This window comes from Cannabis sativa, chromosome 2 (assembly GCF_029168945.1).
Source record: "Cannabis sativa cultivar Pink pepper isolate KNU-18-1 chromosome 2, ASM2916894v1, whole genome shotgun sequence".
In the NCBI taxonomy this organism is placed as follows: Eukaryota; Viridiplantae; Streptophyta; class Magnoliopsida; order Rosales; family Cannabaceae; genus Cannabis; species Cannabis sativa.
Window position 1 is genome coordinate 47,653,027 of NC_083602.1, and position 12,933 is coordinate 47,665,959.

General features: G+C 37.1%; 1 non-coding gene across 1 annotated transcript; it reads left to right on the plus strand.

Moving 5' to 3' along the window:
• Positions 1-7,927: 7,927 nt before the first annotated feature.
• On the plus strand, positions 7,928-8,034 carry LOC115721624 (small nucleolar RNA R71). Its single transcript, XR_004012631.2, has one exon. It is a non-coding gene; the product is annotated as a small nucleolar RNA R71 (small nucleolar RNA).
• The last annotated feature ends 4,899 nt before the right edge of the window (positions 8,035-12,933 follow it).

Consider the following 12,933-nt stretch of genomic DNA (forward strand, 5'->3'; position numbering starts at 1 on the left):
TCCGAGTAGCTTCCTCCGTCATAGGCATACTCGTCGAGGTGTTCCTCGTAGTTTTCATCGGGAACTATTTCTTCTTCTTCTTCCTCGGACTCCTCTGCTGCCCTTGAGGCTACATCTTCCTCATTGGGATCTTGAGCGTCTTCTAGAGGGCAAGGATGACGTGTAGCTCTTGTCTCCACCATTGTCGTGAAGTTAAATGCTTGTTGTGAAGCAGCTTTCCTCAGCTCTCAATGAAAGCACCAAAATGTTGACCGAGGTTTTCGGCAACTATTAAAATATAATTATAATAAGGAGCTGTAAGAAAGTGAGATGAAGACTTTTTACGTGGTTGGGGCGTTAATGAGCCTTAGTCCACGAGCCACTGCTATTAATGGATGTATTTAATACAGATTCTACACTTGAGAGAATGTTTTTCTCTTAAATACAGAGAATGTTCTTGGTGAGTTTTTTCTCTTCTTGCTCTTTTGCAACCAAGATTCTCGACCCCATTAAATGAGCTTTGAGGGGGTATTTATAGTGTTTTGGTGGGGTAATCCCTAGAATTGTTCTTACACATGTGTCTGTAAGTATCCATAAAGTTGGGCATTTCCGATGAATATACCATGGGTGATGCATGGTCAAATCCCTAGGTGCTGTAGGGTTTTTATGGAGAATGTCCTTTTTGTCTTGTGATTGACGTGACTCTTCGCAGAGTAGCCGTCGCTAGACTTAAATGATCATTACTGTAGCGCTGTTGTTCGGGGGTTGTGCCGTCATACTTTATTGCGTGTTACAGTCCCAACACGCTTCCTCCCATGCAGCATTAAATGCGACTTGATTTCTCGGGAGAGACCTGACACATCCCGGAGAGCCTTCATGCTATACTAGCCTCCTGGAGTACCTTGTACTCCGGGTGTCTCCTCCGGGACCCATGCTAATAGCGCTTCCTGGTGGCATAAAACGACTTAGCAAATCTTTCCAAGTCATCTGATCCACGTGTCCCCTCTCGACTGGTCCACGTATTTTGGGCGAATTTTGGAGCAACAATTTTATTAATCAATTTCGAAAAATTGCATTTTATTTATGCAATATTTTTAATTTTTTTTTTTGAAAAATAGATTAAGTTGTAAATTAATTATTTATTTTAATTAATTCTTGGACCAACTTAAATCAATGATTTTTTCATCTATTGATTAATTTGAAATAAATGAATTTAAATATATTATTAGAAATTGAATTAATTAGTCATAAGGAAAATCTAGATAGGTGATATTTTTGCTTGAAGTATTTTTTCTAAGTATTTATTATTAGTATTTTCGAAAATTTGTATAGTTGTACACTTTATTTTTCGAATACAATAAATATATTCTTATGGAAATTTTTAAGTTGCTAATTAATTTAAATTAATACAACTTAAATTAATTTCGTTAATATTTATATTTAAAATTACTACTAAGATGGAAATAATTTATTTTATTTCAATCACCATCTAAGTATAATTTTATAAATATTATATTAAATTCTTATTTTGAATTCTAATTCTAAATTCGAATTTAATGAATATATTTATTAGAATAATAAAAAAAATACATTTTAAAGAATGAGCTTTATTATTATTAAGATATTCGATCTCCATTGTTGGTTTTACATCGCGTTTGTTTTAGTGAGTAATCCTCCCTAATGGAGGAACGTTCATTAGCAATTTCGCACCGTTTAATCTCGAAAGATAAGTAGTTTGTAAGTGTTTTATATGGTATGGATCACCCTAATGGTGGCGACCATATTTGACTTGCAAATTGCGAAACAATGGTAGAAGCTCATAAGATAGAATAGCCTTGACTCTCGCCTAAACGGGACAACGCTGGAATCCAATCTTGATCGAATAAAAGGTTGCTAGAATGTTTAACATTTTAGATGAGCTGACAACTCTATTCAATAGATGGTAGCTTTGACCCTCGCCTAAACGGGACACTGATATCAGTTTGTTGAAAAACCTTGGAAATTATTTAGGATTGAATTTTTTTTTTTGTATTTTCTCATATCATTCCTACTTGCTATGTGCTTATAATTTCTGAATTGATTTTGTGTTAAACCATTATTGATTTCTATTTGTTGATTTCTATTATTTTGTAGTATCTTGTATTATCATGATGAATTCCATGTTATCACTGTTGACTGAAAATAAGCTAAATGGATCTAACTTTCCCAAATGGAATGAGAACATTAACATTGCTCTCATAGGAGAAAGTGCCTTGTTTGTTTTAACTGAGCCGTCACCTGAAGTGTCAGGGATAATGCATCCAAAGCTGTGAAAGAAAAGTATGAGCGTTGGCAGAAAGCAAATGACAAAGCTCTATACTTTATGCTTTCCAGCATGGTTGACACCCTCAAAACTCGGTTTTCTAAAACCGAAAAGGCTGCTGAAGTAATGACGAAGTTAAATGAGCTATTCGGTAGGGCATCACTTCAGTCTCGTTTTTACGCGACTAAGAAGTACATCAATGCACGGATGGAACCCCATCAAAACGTGCGTGATCATGTTCTCCTCATGGCAAGTTATTTCCAAGAAGCCCAAGATCATGGTGCTAAAATTGATCACACTACTCAAGTAAGCCTTATCTTGAATAGTCTGACTCCAGCATTTCTGCCCTACACATCAAATTATGTCATGAATAAGAAGGACATAGACTTTCATGAGTTAGTCAATGACCTTCAAAGTTATGAAAATTTGATTGGAGGACCCAAGAAGAAAGGGAGTAAACCTCACAATTCTGGGAATGGTAATGGGACGGTAAAACCTGAAGCAAATATTGCATCTGCTTCAAAACCCAAATTGAAGAAGAAGTGGAAGAACACCAAGAAGCGTGCAAAAGTCATGAAAAACAAAAAGGTTGTTGCTTCTGGTGATGCTACACTTAAAGGAAAGTGTTTCTACTGCAATGAGAAAGGTCATTGGAAACCCCAATGTCCTAAACTTCTTGCAAAGAAACAAGGTATTTCTATTTATAAACTTTAAGAGTTTTAGTGAATTATTATCCAATTGGATTTATGATTCTGGACTAACTTTGTTTATTTGTTTTCTTCTTCTTCTTATAGGCCAAGCTACTTGAACTCAGATGAGTTGGATCGGAAAGCTGGACCAAGGGTGAAATCGTCCAGATGAAGATGAAGCTCTTCTATCTATTTTTGAATTAATTGTTTTAGTTTAAAGACAATTTGGATTTCGAATTTTAGTTAGGGATTTTTATCCCTATTTTTCTCATATTGTTGCAATATTATTTTTATTTATTATTAATAAAGTTTCTTTTATTTTCAAACCAATTGCAATTAGTGAGATTGAGCTTCATTTACTTTATCTTAAACCACAATTACCACATTATATTTATATGTTTGTATGTGTAAGCGTTTTTATTATTGATGCAAATTCTATAATATTTACAACTCTTCATAGAGTTATATTAAATAAACACTAGAAACTATTTCTATGTTTATTAATAATTGTTAATTCTAATACAATTATTAAGAATTTGTTTAATAAAAGGATCTTCTGATGTGATGGGGGTGGAGAAAAGTTAAGAAAACTATGCAGTTCAATGATCTTTTATATCTAATGAACTCTGGATAGTATTCAACTCCACATAAACCCTATCACACTTAGAGAATCATGATCTTTACAACCTTTAGGGGTGGATCATAATCTCTATATACTTAGGGGTGGAGTTTATCCACAATACCCTATATGTATATACTTAGGGGTGGAGTCTATTCCACATTACCCTATGTAACACATATTTTCTTTAAACATGGAAGTAATATAATGACTTAGCTATTATCAATATAAATCCTTGATCTTGATTGTATGTTCCAATTTAGTTTTACTATTGTAGTAAAAGTTTGATACCTATGAAAGTTCTTTGATAAAGTTTCACACTACCTTAATTGAGTGGGAGAATTTTAAAATTCTATACCCATCTTCATTAGGTTGACACTTGTGATAGATACTTAAGAACACTACTGAAAAGCAAATCTAACCATTCACATGGATAGATATAACTTATCAGAATTATGAGAATAAGATCAAGAACTCTAATTCAGTATATTCGAATGACTTGAACCTAGAATTCTTAATCCTCATAAAATTTTATGGTATCTTAATTTTGATTACTTAATCTCTAGCATGTATTTTTCACTTCAAATACTAGTCTGCTATGTTGATGACTTAGTCTTGACTTAAAGTTTCAGACTAATACAAAAGTCACAACTAGATAACTCTCCAAACTATAAAGAGGTTAAAAGTATTATTTAACCAGACATCTGCTATTGAGTGGGAGCTATCTGAGATGTAATCAAATAAGGAACATTAGAAGATATTCAAGAAAGATTTATGAAAGTGATCTATATGTTAGATAGTAAGGAACTGTGTATCAGTTATCCTTGTATCTCACCAACTCATTCGAAATTCTTGAGATGGTACTTACTTTGGGGGTGGAGGAGTTATTCTATAATAATTCAAGCTCTACCAGAGAAGACTTATAACTTTGTAAATTCGAAAATACCAGAAAGTTATATTACTGAAGAAAAGTCTACACTGTATTATCTCAATTTTATATTTTAAAATATGAGAGATATGTCTTCTGTTTATTCAGATGTACTTTTAAACAGTAAAGATTTCAGTATCCCTTGATGAGTAAAGCATATAGTAAAGGATGTTTCATAAGTGTATTTATGAACTAGTTTCCAGAAGTTTGGGTGGATTCAAATATACTACACTTGATCTGAAGATCAAGACATCAGATTGACCTATTTGCATACTTTGTTTTATATTAGTGCAAGTGGGAGTTTGTTGGGTTTTATGCCCTAAATAAAACTCTTTACAATCTGATTAGTTATCAATATAAGAAATTTGAAGTGATTTATGTTTGCATGAATTTTACATGCTAATGGTTTAACATGTTTATTACATTTACACACAAAATCAGTTAAATCCAGATCATATGTTTATTCACAATTACAGTATCGTCAACACAGTGGAATGTGATTGTGATCATATGAATCAAAAGACTAAGTCCCTGTTTCATTAGTGTTTGGATTTACACTAATGTGATAATCAACGATGATGTGTACTTACACTTGGAGTAAGTGTTATGTTCTTTCCAGGACATTAGTAAAGTATACTAGTTTCGAATGTATGGAGTATACATTGGACTGGACCGATATTGCAACTTAGTTAAGATATTACAGACTTACTGTTATATCTTTCCAAGTCAATATCAGTAGTTCATCTTAAGATTAAAAGAATCTAAATCCTGATATGCTTAGGCTCAACTCAGGAGTACTATTCATGTTCTTTGATTTATTAGTTAAGCCTACTTTTGGGTCAGGGTGATACGTATATTTTGGGAACATGATAGTATGATTAAGTGGGAGTGCCGAACATAAATATGGAATCTATAGCTTCTACTGGTGTATAGAAGTCAAGTGATGATTCCCTTCGAGCTTAGCAAATAGAAGTAAATGGATGAGCTCTTGTTTAAGTGACTAATTCTTAGATCACTAAACACCATTTACAGGTAGCTAAGTGTTTTAAGGGGCAAAATACATTGAGGGGTGAGAACGGTAAAATTATCCCATCTCGATTTAGATCATCTATATAGAGGATCTTTGATCACAATAAGATTATAACAATGGTTAAATGAGATAGCATATCTATATCGTGGAACATATAATATGCTCTATATAAGTCTGAGAGTGCAATTCTAAGTTCTAAGAGTGGATTCAACGAAGAATTAATAAGTAGGAATTTACTTAGTAAATTCGGTTCACTTATTGGAAGCTCAGCATATAGATCCATGGTCCCCATTCTAGTTGAGAACATACTGCTTGTAAGACTCAATAATTGATTCGTGATTGGTCAATTATAATTCTAAAGTTAGACTATGTCTAATTTGTGAATTTTCACTAAGCAAGGGCGAAATTGTAAAGAAAAGAAATTCTAGGTTTATTTATTTATTAATAGACTTTATATGTCTAGTTAATAATTAAATTAAATGAAAATATTATTTAATAATCTATTTTAGTTATTAAATAATTAGTTTTGGCATTTAAAATGTTAGAATTGGAAAATTAGCGTTTTTGAGAAAATAGAAATAAAATTTGTGAAAACTGCAAAATCAAGTGGGGCCCATTCTCTACACCTTGGCCGGCCTTTATATGTGGAATTTCAAATTGATATTTTCATTATTTTAATGCCAAATAATTCCTAACCTAATCTAGTAGTTGCCTATAAATAGAAAGTGATGGCTCAGTCAAAATACATAAGTTTTCATTATTCTTCTGACAGAAAATTCTCTCTTCAGAAAACTGAGCCTTCCCTTTTCTATTCCTTGGCCGAACCTCTCTCTCTCTCTTTTCTTCTTCTAAATTTCGAACTTAGTGATAGAGTAAGTGCCCACACACAGCAAGTGGTAACTCAATCATAGATTGGAAGACTGTGAAGGATCAAACTCAAAGAGAAGGACATTCGGGCTCAGATCTTGATAATACTCTGCGACAGAAAGGATACAAGGGTTAGAGATCTGACTGGAAGGAGACATTAATTCCGCTGCATCAATGTAAGGTTTTCTTAACTTTATATGTGTTTTTTTTTTATCGTTTTAGAAAGTTCATATTTAGGGTTTTAAACAACATACTTGTGAGTAGATCTAAGATCCTGGTTTAATAATATCCAACATGTAAAACTACCAGGATCCTTCAGTGGCGCCGCATCCTTTGGTGGGAGCTACAGTTTCAAACTCCCCCAACCACCTTTTCTTCGTCAAAATAGCTTTTAAGAACTTGACATAATTCGGCATTTGCTCCAATGCTTCCACCAAGGGAATATTTATATGGAGCTGCTTCAACACATCTAAAAACTTCTTGAATTGCCCATCTTGCTGCTGTTTTCAAAATCTTTGAGGAAATGGAAGGGGTGGTTTAGGACTAGAACATACTGGTGCGGATTGCTGACTGTCAGGTTGCTGACCCTTTGCTGTATCAACTGGGCTGGTATCAGCAATTTCCTGGGCAATTTTGTTACTCAATTTTTTGTCGATTTGGATTGAAGTGGGCTCCCGACTACCCTTTATTTCCTCCTCAGAATTTTTCAAATGCTTGCCACTCCTTAGTTGAATGGATTTGCATTGTTCCTTCCCATCCCTCCTTGGATTTTCCGTGTCGCTAGGCAAAGAACCTTGCGGCCTAGCTTTCAATTCATTAGCCAAATGCCCAAGTTGCAACTCAAGGTTTCAAAGAGAGGCAGCTTGACTTTGTATCACCGCATCATTTTTGGCCATATAATCCCGCATTAGACTCTCCAAAGAACTCGGTTCGGAATTTTGAGCATGTTGTGAATGTCACGGTTGTTGTGAAAAACCCGGTGGGTATGCTTGTCTTCCTTCGACTGGTGCGGTGCTTGAGCTTGCTCCTTGAACCCCCAAGACAAATTAGGAAGATTCTTCCATGCTTGATTGTAAGAATTTGAGAATGTCCCATTATTCTGTTAAAATTCTAATTTCCCATGTAACAAACGGACTCCGGATTAGAGGGACACTTCTCAAACACATGCCCTTCTCCACAAAACACACATGAGACATCATCACTTTGAATGGCAGCAACTGGTTGAATATTTTTAGAGTTCCCAATGCTCAAATTCTTCAAAACATTCGTCATGGAAGCCATTTGAGCTGTCAAAGCCGTTATTGCATCTACCTCAAGAACCCCCGCCACTTTTCTACTTGCTGGAGCTCTTGTGTTGGACCATTGGTAGTTGTTACTTGCAATGGTCTCCAAAATCTCAAATGCTTCGTTGTAAGACTTCGACAAAATAGCACCATTGGCCGATGCATCTAGCACCATTCAAGAAGCTGCATTCAAGACATAATAAAAAGTCTCCATCTATATACAATGTGGAATGCCATAATGTGGACACTTTCGCAAAAGTTCCTTAAACCTCTCCCATGCATCACTTGTAGACTCATCTTCAAGTTGCTGAAAAGATATTATCTCACTTCTGAATTTTGCATTTGTAGTAGGAGGAAAGTATTTTCTCAGAAACTTCTCAGGAAGATCATTCCAATTGGTGACAGAATCAGGAGGCAAAGTGTTGAGCCATGATCTAGCTTGGTCTCGCAGTGAGAATGGGAATAGCTTCAACCTTAACACCTCTCCACTCACTCCTTGGATCTTGAAAGAATCACTCACCTCCAAGAATGAACGGAGATGGAGGTGAGGATCCTCAGTTGGTATCCCGCTGAATTGCCCCACATTTCTTTGATTACTCACGATGCGGAAGCTGAATTCACTAAGTGTTGATGGTTCTGCGTGGATTGCTGATCGCTTTGCTCCAGGTAGGCCTGCAAGGCATCCTGCTTGGACTATACCCTCCCTGTAGATACTCAAGGTTGATTCCACATCAGTGAAGGATTGGCTGTCGAACTGCTTGCGATTGTCTGAAACTATCTTGTACGGCAGTCCGAACCAGCAGATTATGTTCTTCACAATAAAGTCTTGAACTTTCTTTGATGTAATGGTTGCGAGTGGTTCGACTTTTGTCCACTTAGTAAAGTAATCAACTGCTACCACTGCTTATTGCACTCCTCCCTTGCCCTTGGGTAATTGTCCGATCAGGTCGATTCCCCAAATGGTAAAGGGCCACAGACTTTGCATCTGAGTCAACTCGTTAGGTGGAGCTCGAGGTATCTTTGAAAATCTCTGGCATTTGTCACATTTCTTAACATAGGCTTTTGAATCTTCAATCATCGTTGGCCAAAAATAACCTTGCCTTAGAATTTTCTTAGATAAGCTTTGCCCGACGGCATGATTCCACAAAATCCGTCGTGCACTTCAAATAGGATTCGTGCAACTTCTTCTTGAGTAACATATCTGAGCAATGGCATTGAAAATTCTCTTCTGTACATAATTCCCTCCATAATTTTCGTGGAATCGACAAAACTTTGTCATGTCCCTCTTGCTGACATCTTTCTTCATGGGCCTGCGTTTCTTATATGGGGCCAACGACTGAGTTTCCATGTAAATACTTTCTATGTCTTCAGTCAAGATAGTGAATGCAGTATACTTTGCTTGATTCTCCCGGGGAGCTTGTTCGGATTTGTCGGTGAACTTTCCCTTCTTCCCATTCCCTTGCCTGTGGTTGTTGCTGGAACGCTTACCACTTGAGTTCGAATTATTTGAGTAATGGGGGACTTGGGCGGACGTTCCAGTAGAAGGAGCTTTCGACTTGCCAGGCTTTTGCTCACCTTCCGCTTGTGGAATGGCTTCTTTGAGCTTGATGAAGCCTTCGGTACGGTCAAGAAAATCACTCATTGAGTCTACCGGCCCGTTCTTCCTTATATCCTTCCAAAGTTCACCGAGGACTTCAATGCCCCCAGTATCGCGGATAACTTTCCATCTTCAGTTACCTGTGAAACTTTGGCTGCCTCCGTCATGAACCTGTTGATATATGCTCGGAGAGGTTTGCCGGGTCTTTGCTTGACTTCAACCAGGTCTCCCAGATGCAACGGAAGTTGGCGAGAGGAGGAGAACTGTGCATAGAATTTCGAAGAGAAGGCTTTACATGAACTGAACTTTCCAGGGGCCAACTTGAAATACCATTGCTGGGCAGCTTCTGACAGGGTAGCAGGAAAGATTCTGCAACACACATCCCCTCGTACCCCTTGGAAATCCATTTGCATTTTGAAATACTTGATGTTGGAAAGAGGATCTTCTCTTCCTGTATACATTTTCCATGCTTGCATTTTAAACTTGTGGGGCAACGCCAGAAGATTGATCTCAGGAGAGAAAGGAGTTCTGCATGCTCGGTCCAGCTCGAGATCATTGTTTCTTTGTCCAGCCATGCCTTGGAACATATTTTTTCAGTTCATCTAGCTGTGCCTGTACGACTAGGCTAACCTGCTCGGCATTCTGGTCGATTTGAATCACATTAGTATCCTTCTGAGCGGGAATTTGAGCACGGGCTTTGGGCTGAACGATCGTTGTGACAGTGTGATCGTCTACTCCTCTCCTTCTGTTCAGATCATTCCTTAGGTCGTGATTTATCCCCAACCTTTCGAATACAGAAGCGCCTGGCTGCCTTAGCGATTGATTTGCTTGGTTGACAGGTGGAATGGCACCATTCACCTGGTTGGAACCATCAGGTATGACCTCTCCCGATGAATTACTAGACAAGGTTTGCCCGCCTACCGCTTGGTCCATAAGTGGAACTCGTGACCGGGGATTGGGCGGCTAACCATTTGCAGTTTGTGAAGCATTCATCGCTGGATCTTCGTTTGTCTCACCTAGAGGAATGACACTCGGAGGTTGCTGACCTACAGTTTGGTAGGCTTTTCGTATTAGGACGGTAGCTTGCTGACTACAATTTTCAATCTCTGTATGATGAGCCCTTAACGCTTCCATCTCTCTATCTTTCCACTCGGTAAACATGCACCTTTGTTCCTCGAACGCGAGATTTATTGCAGCACGGAGATCTTCCTAATCATGATGTAGGGTATTGGAATGACCCTGTACGAGCCCAAGAGCAGCACAAAGATTTTGTAACTCATTATCATCTCCAATAGTCATTTGAGTGTTGGTAATAGGCGGAACAACTGTGTTATGAATGCCCTGGTTGGGTGCTGAACTATTATTCCCAGTCACTTGCACACCAGGCGCGATTTCATCTATAACAGTCGTTACACCGTGACCTATGTTTGCCGGCTGTTCAGGATTAACAGCTAGCAGAACCCTTGCATTTCCTGGGTTCAGCAATGCAGGATCCACTGCCTGTGGATTGGCTGGATCAACCAGACCCCTACGAGTCTGCACCACCATCGTACTTGTGATTAGATTTTGAATGAAGAGCGGTTCCTAATTCTAGCTCTCAATGAAAGCACCAAAATGTTGACCTCACTTTTAGCCAACGACAGTGAGTCTTATTTAGTAAGCGATAGGTAATTTATAGCAATAGATATATGGTAAATCAATGTAAAGACACAAGAATTTTATAGAGGTTCAGTCCTGAGCATTTCGGTAATAGCTTAATCCTCGTTATTTGTGTTGACTCAAGAACAAGGAGAAAGGTTCCTTTTCTTATAGCTCTTACAACAGTATCTCTGAATATGAATTCTTAGATAGTATCTCTACGGTAAAATCTCTCGCCCTTTGCCCAGTGAACATGCATCACTATTTATAGGACTATGAACTTGGAGAGGAAGTGTTTCCCTTCTCGTCAAAATGGATATAAACAGAAAGATTGCATGATAAATGCAGAATACACTGATCGTGGGATTTGGATAGCTTGCCATATCTCTGTGATCTGATCCCCAAGTTATAGGGATTTCTTTGATGACTCACGATGCGGAAGCTGAATTCACTAAGTGTTGATGGCTCTGCGCGGATTGCTGATCACTTTGCTCCAGGTAGGCCTACGAGGCATCCTGCTTGGACTACACCCTCCGTGCAAATACTCAAGGTTGATTCCACGTGTCACAATAGTGTGATGCCACGTTAGAGTGCAAAAAATTGGGATAACAGTAATTTTATCCCTATGCAATGTAGATCATCTATAGAGGATCATTGATTATTTGGATTATAACAATGGATAATTAATAGCGTATCTATGTCGTGGAACATATAGAGCGTTCTATGTAACTGAGAGTGCAATTCCAAGTTCTATGGTGGATGCAATGAGGAATTAATAAGTTAGTGAATTTACTTGGTAAATTCTAGATCTGCTTATTGGAAGCTCGGTTATATAGGCCCATGGTCCCCATACTAGTTGAGACAAACTGCTTGTAAGACTCAGTTAATTGATTTTAATTAATCAATTATAATTCTAAAATTAGACTATGTCTAGTTTATGAATTTTTCACTAAGATATGGTTTGATTGTGAAGAAATAGTGTTTTGGGGTTTATTTGTTAATTAAGAGACTTTATGGAGTCTAATTAATAAATATTATAAATGAAAATTTTATTTGATAGTTATTTTAATTATTAAATAAATAGTTTTGGCATTTATAGGATTGAAAGTGCAAAAAGTTGTATTTATGAAAAATAGGTAAAATAGTTAGGAAATATGACAAAGCCCAAACTTGAGTGGGGCCCATTAAGTGGCCGGCCATCAAGTTTAATTTTACCCTATTTTTATCATTTTTTTATTCCTAATAATTCAACCCTAACCCTATTGAAGATAGTATAAAAGGAAGGCTATGGTCTCTTCATAAAAATTATTGCCTCGAAAGCTAAAAACCTAGCTTTCTGATGAGACCTCTTCCTTTTTCTTTCTTCTTCAATTCGAAACCTATAGCCTCTCTTCACAAATATTATTCAGCCATTAGTGATTGAGTAAGTGCCCACACACATCAAGTTGGTCCTCAATCATAGTATGTAAGACTGTGAAGAATCCAAACACTAGGAAGGAGTTTCGGGCTCAAATCTTGGTGATATTCTGCTACAGAAAGGATACAAGGGTTAGAGATTTGAGTGGAAGGAGTCATTTTATTCCGCTGCACCCACTCTAAGGTTTCTCAAACTTTATATGTGTTTATTTACATTGTTTTAGAAATTCATATTTAGGATGTTAAATAACATACATGGTAGAAAATCTAGATCCTGGTAAAAAATTCCAACAAATCCTCCCTCCATAAACTGCTAGTAGAGGTCCCCACCAGATTTGATATCCAAGAACAAAAACCTTCAGGGGTCATTTGTTCCAGATAGAAAATCAGGAACATTAAGAGGAAAAAGAAAGAAAGAATTCACAAAGTACCCAAAACCAAAAGGATTCTAAGCACAGAAAAAATTTTCTAGCGTTTATGCAACAAAACAACCATTCCCTAGAAGCTGCTAGAACTAAAACTCGAAGACAATACAGTCTATCACACCTAAGACTACCAATAGTATCAATCACAAACCTAAAGAAT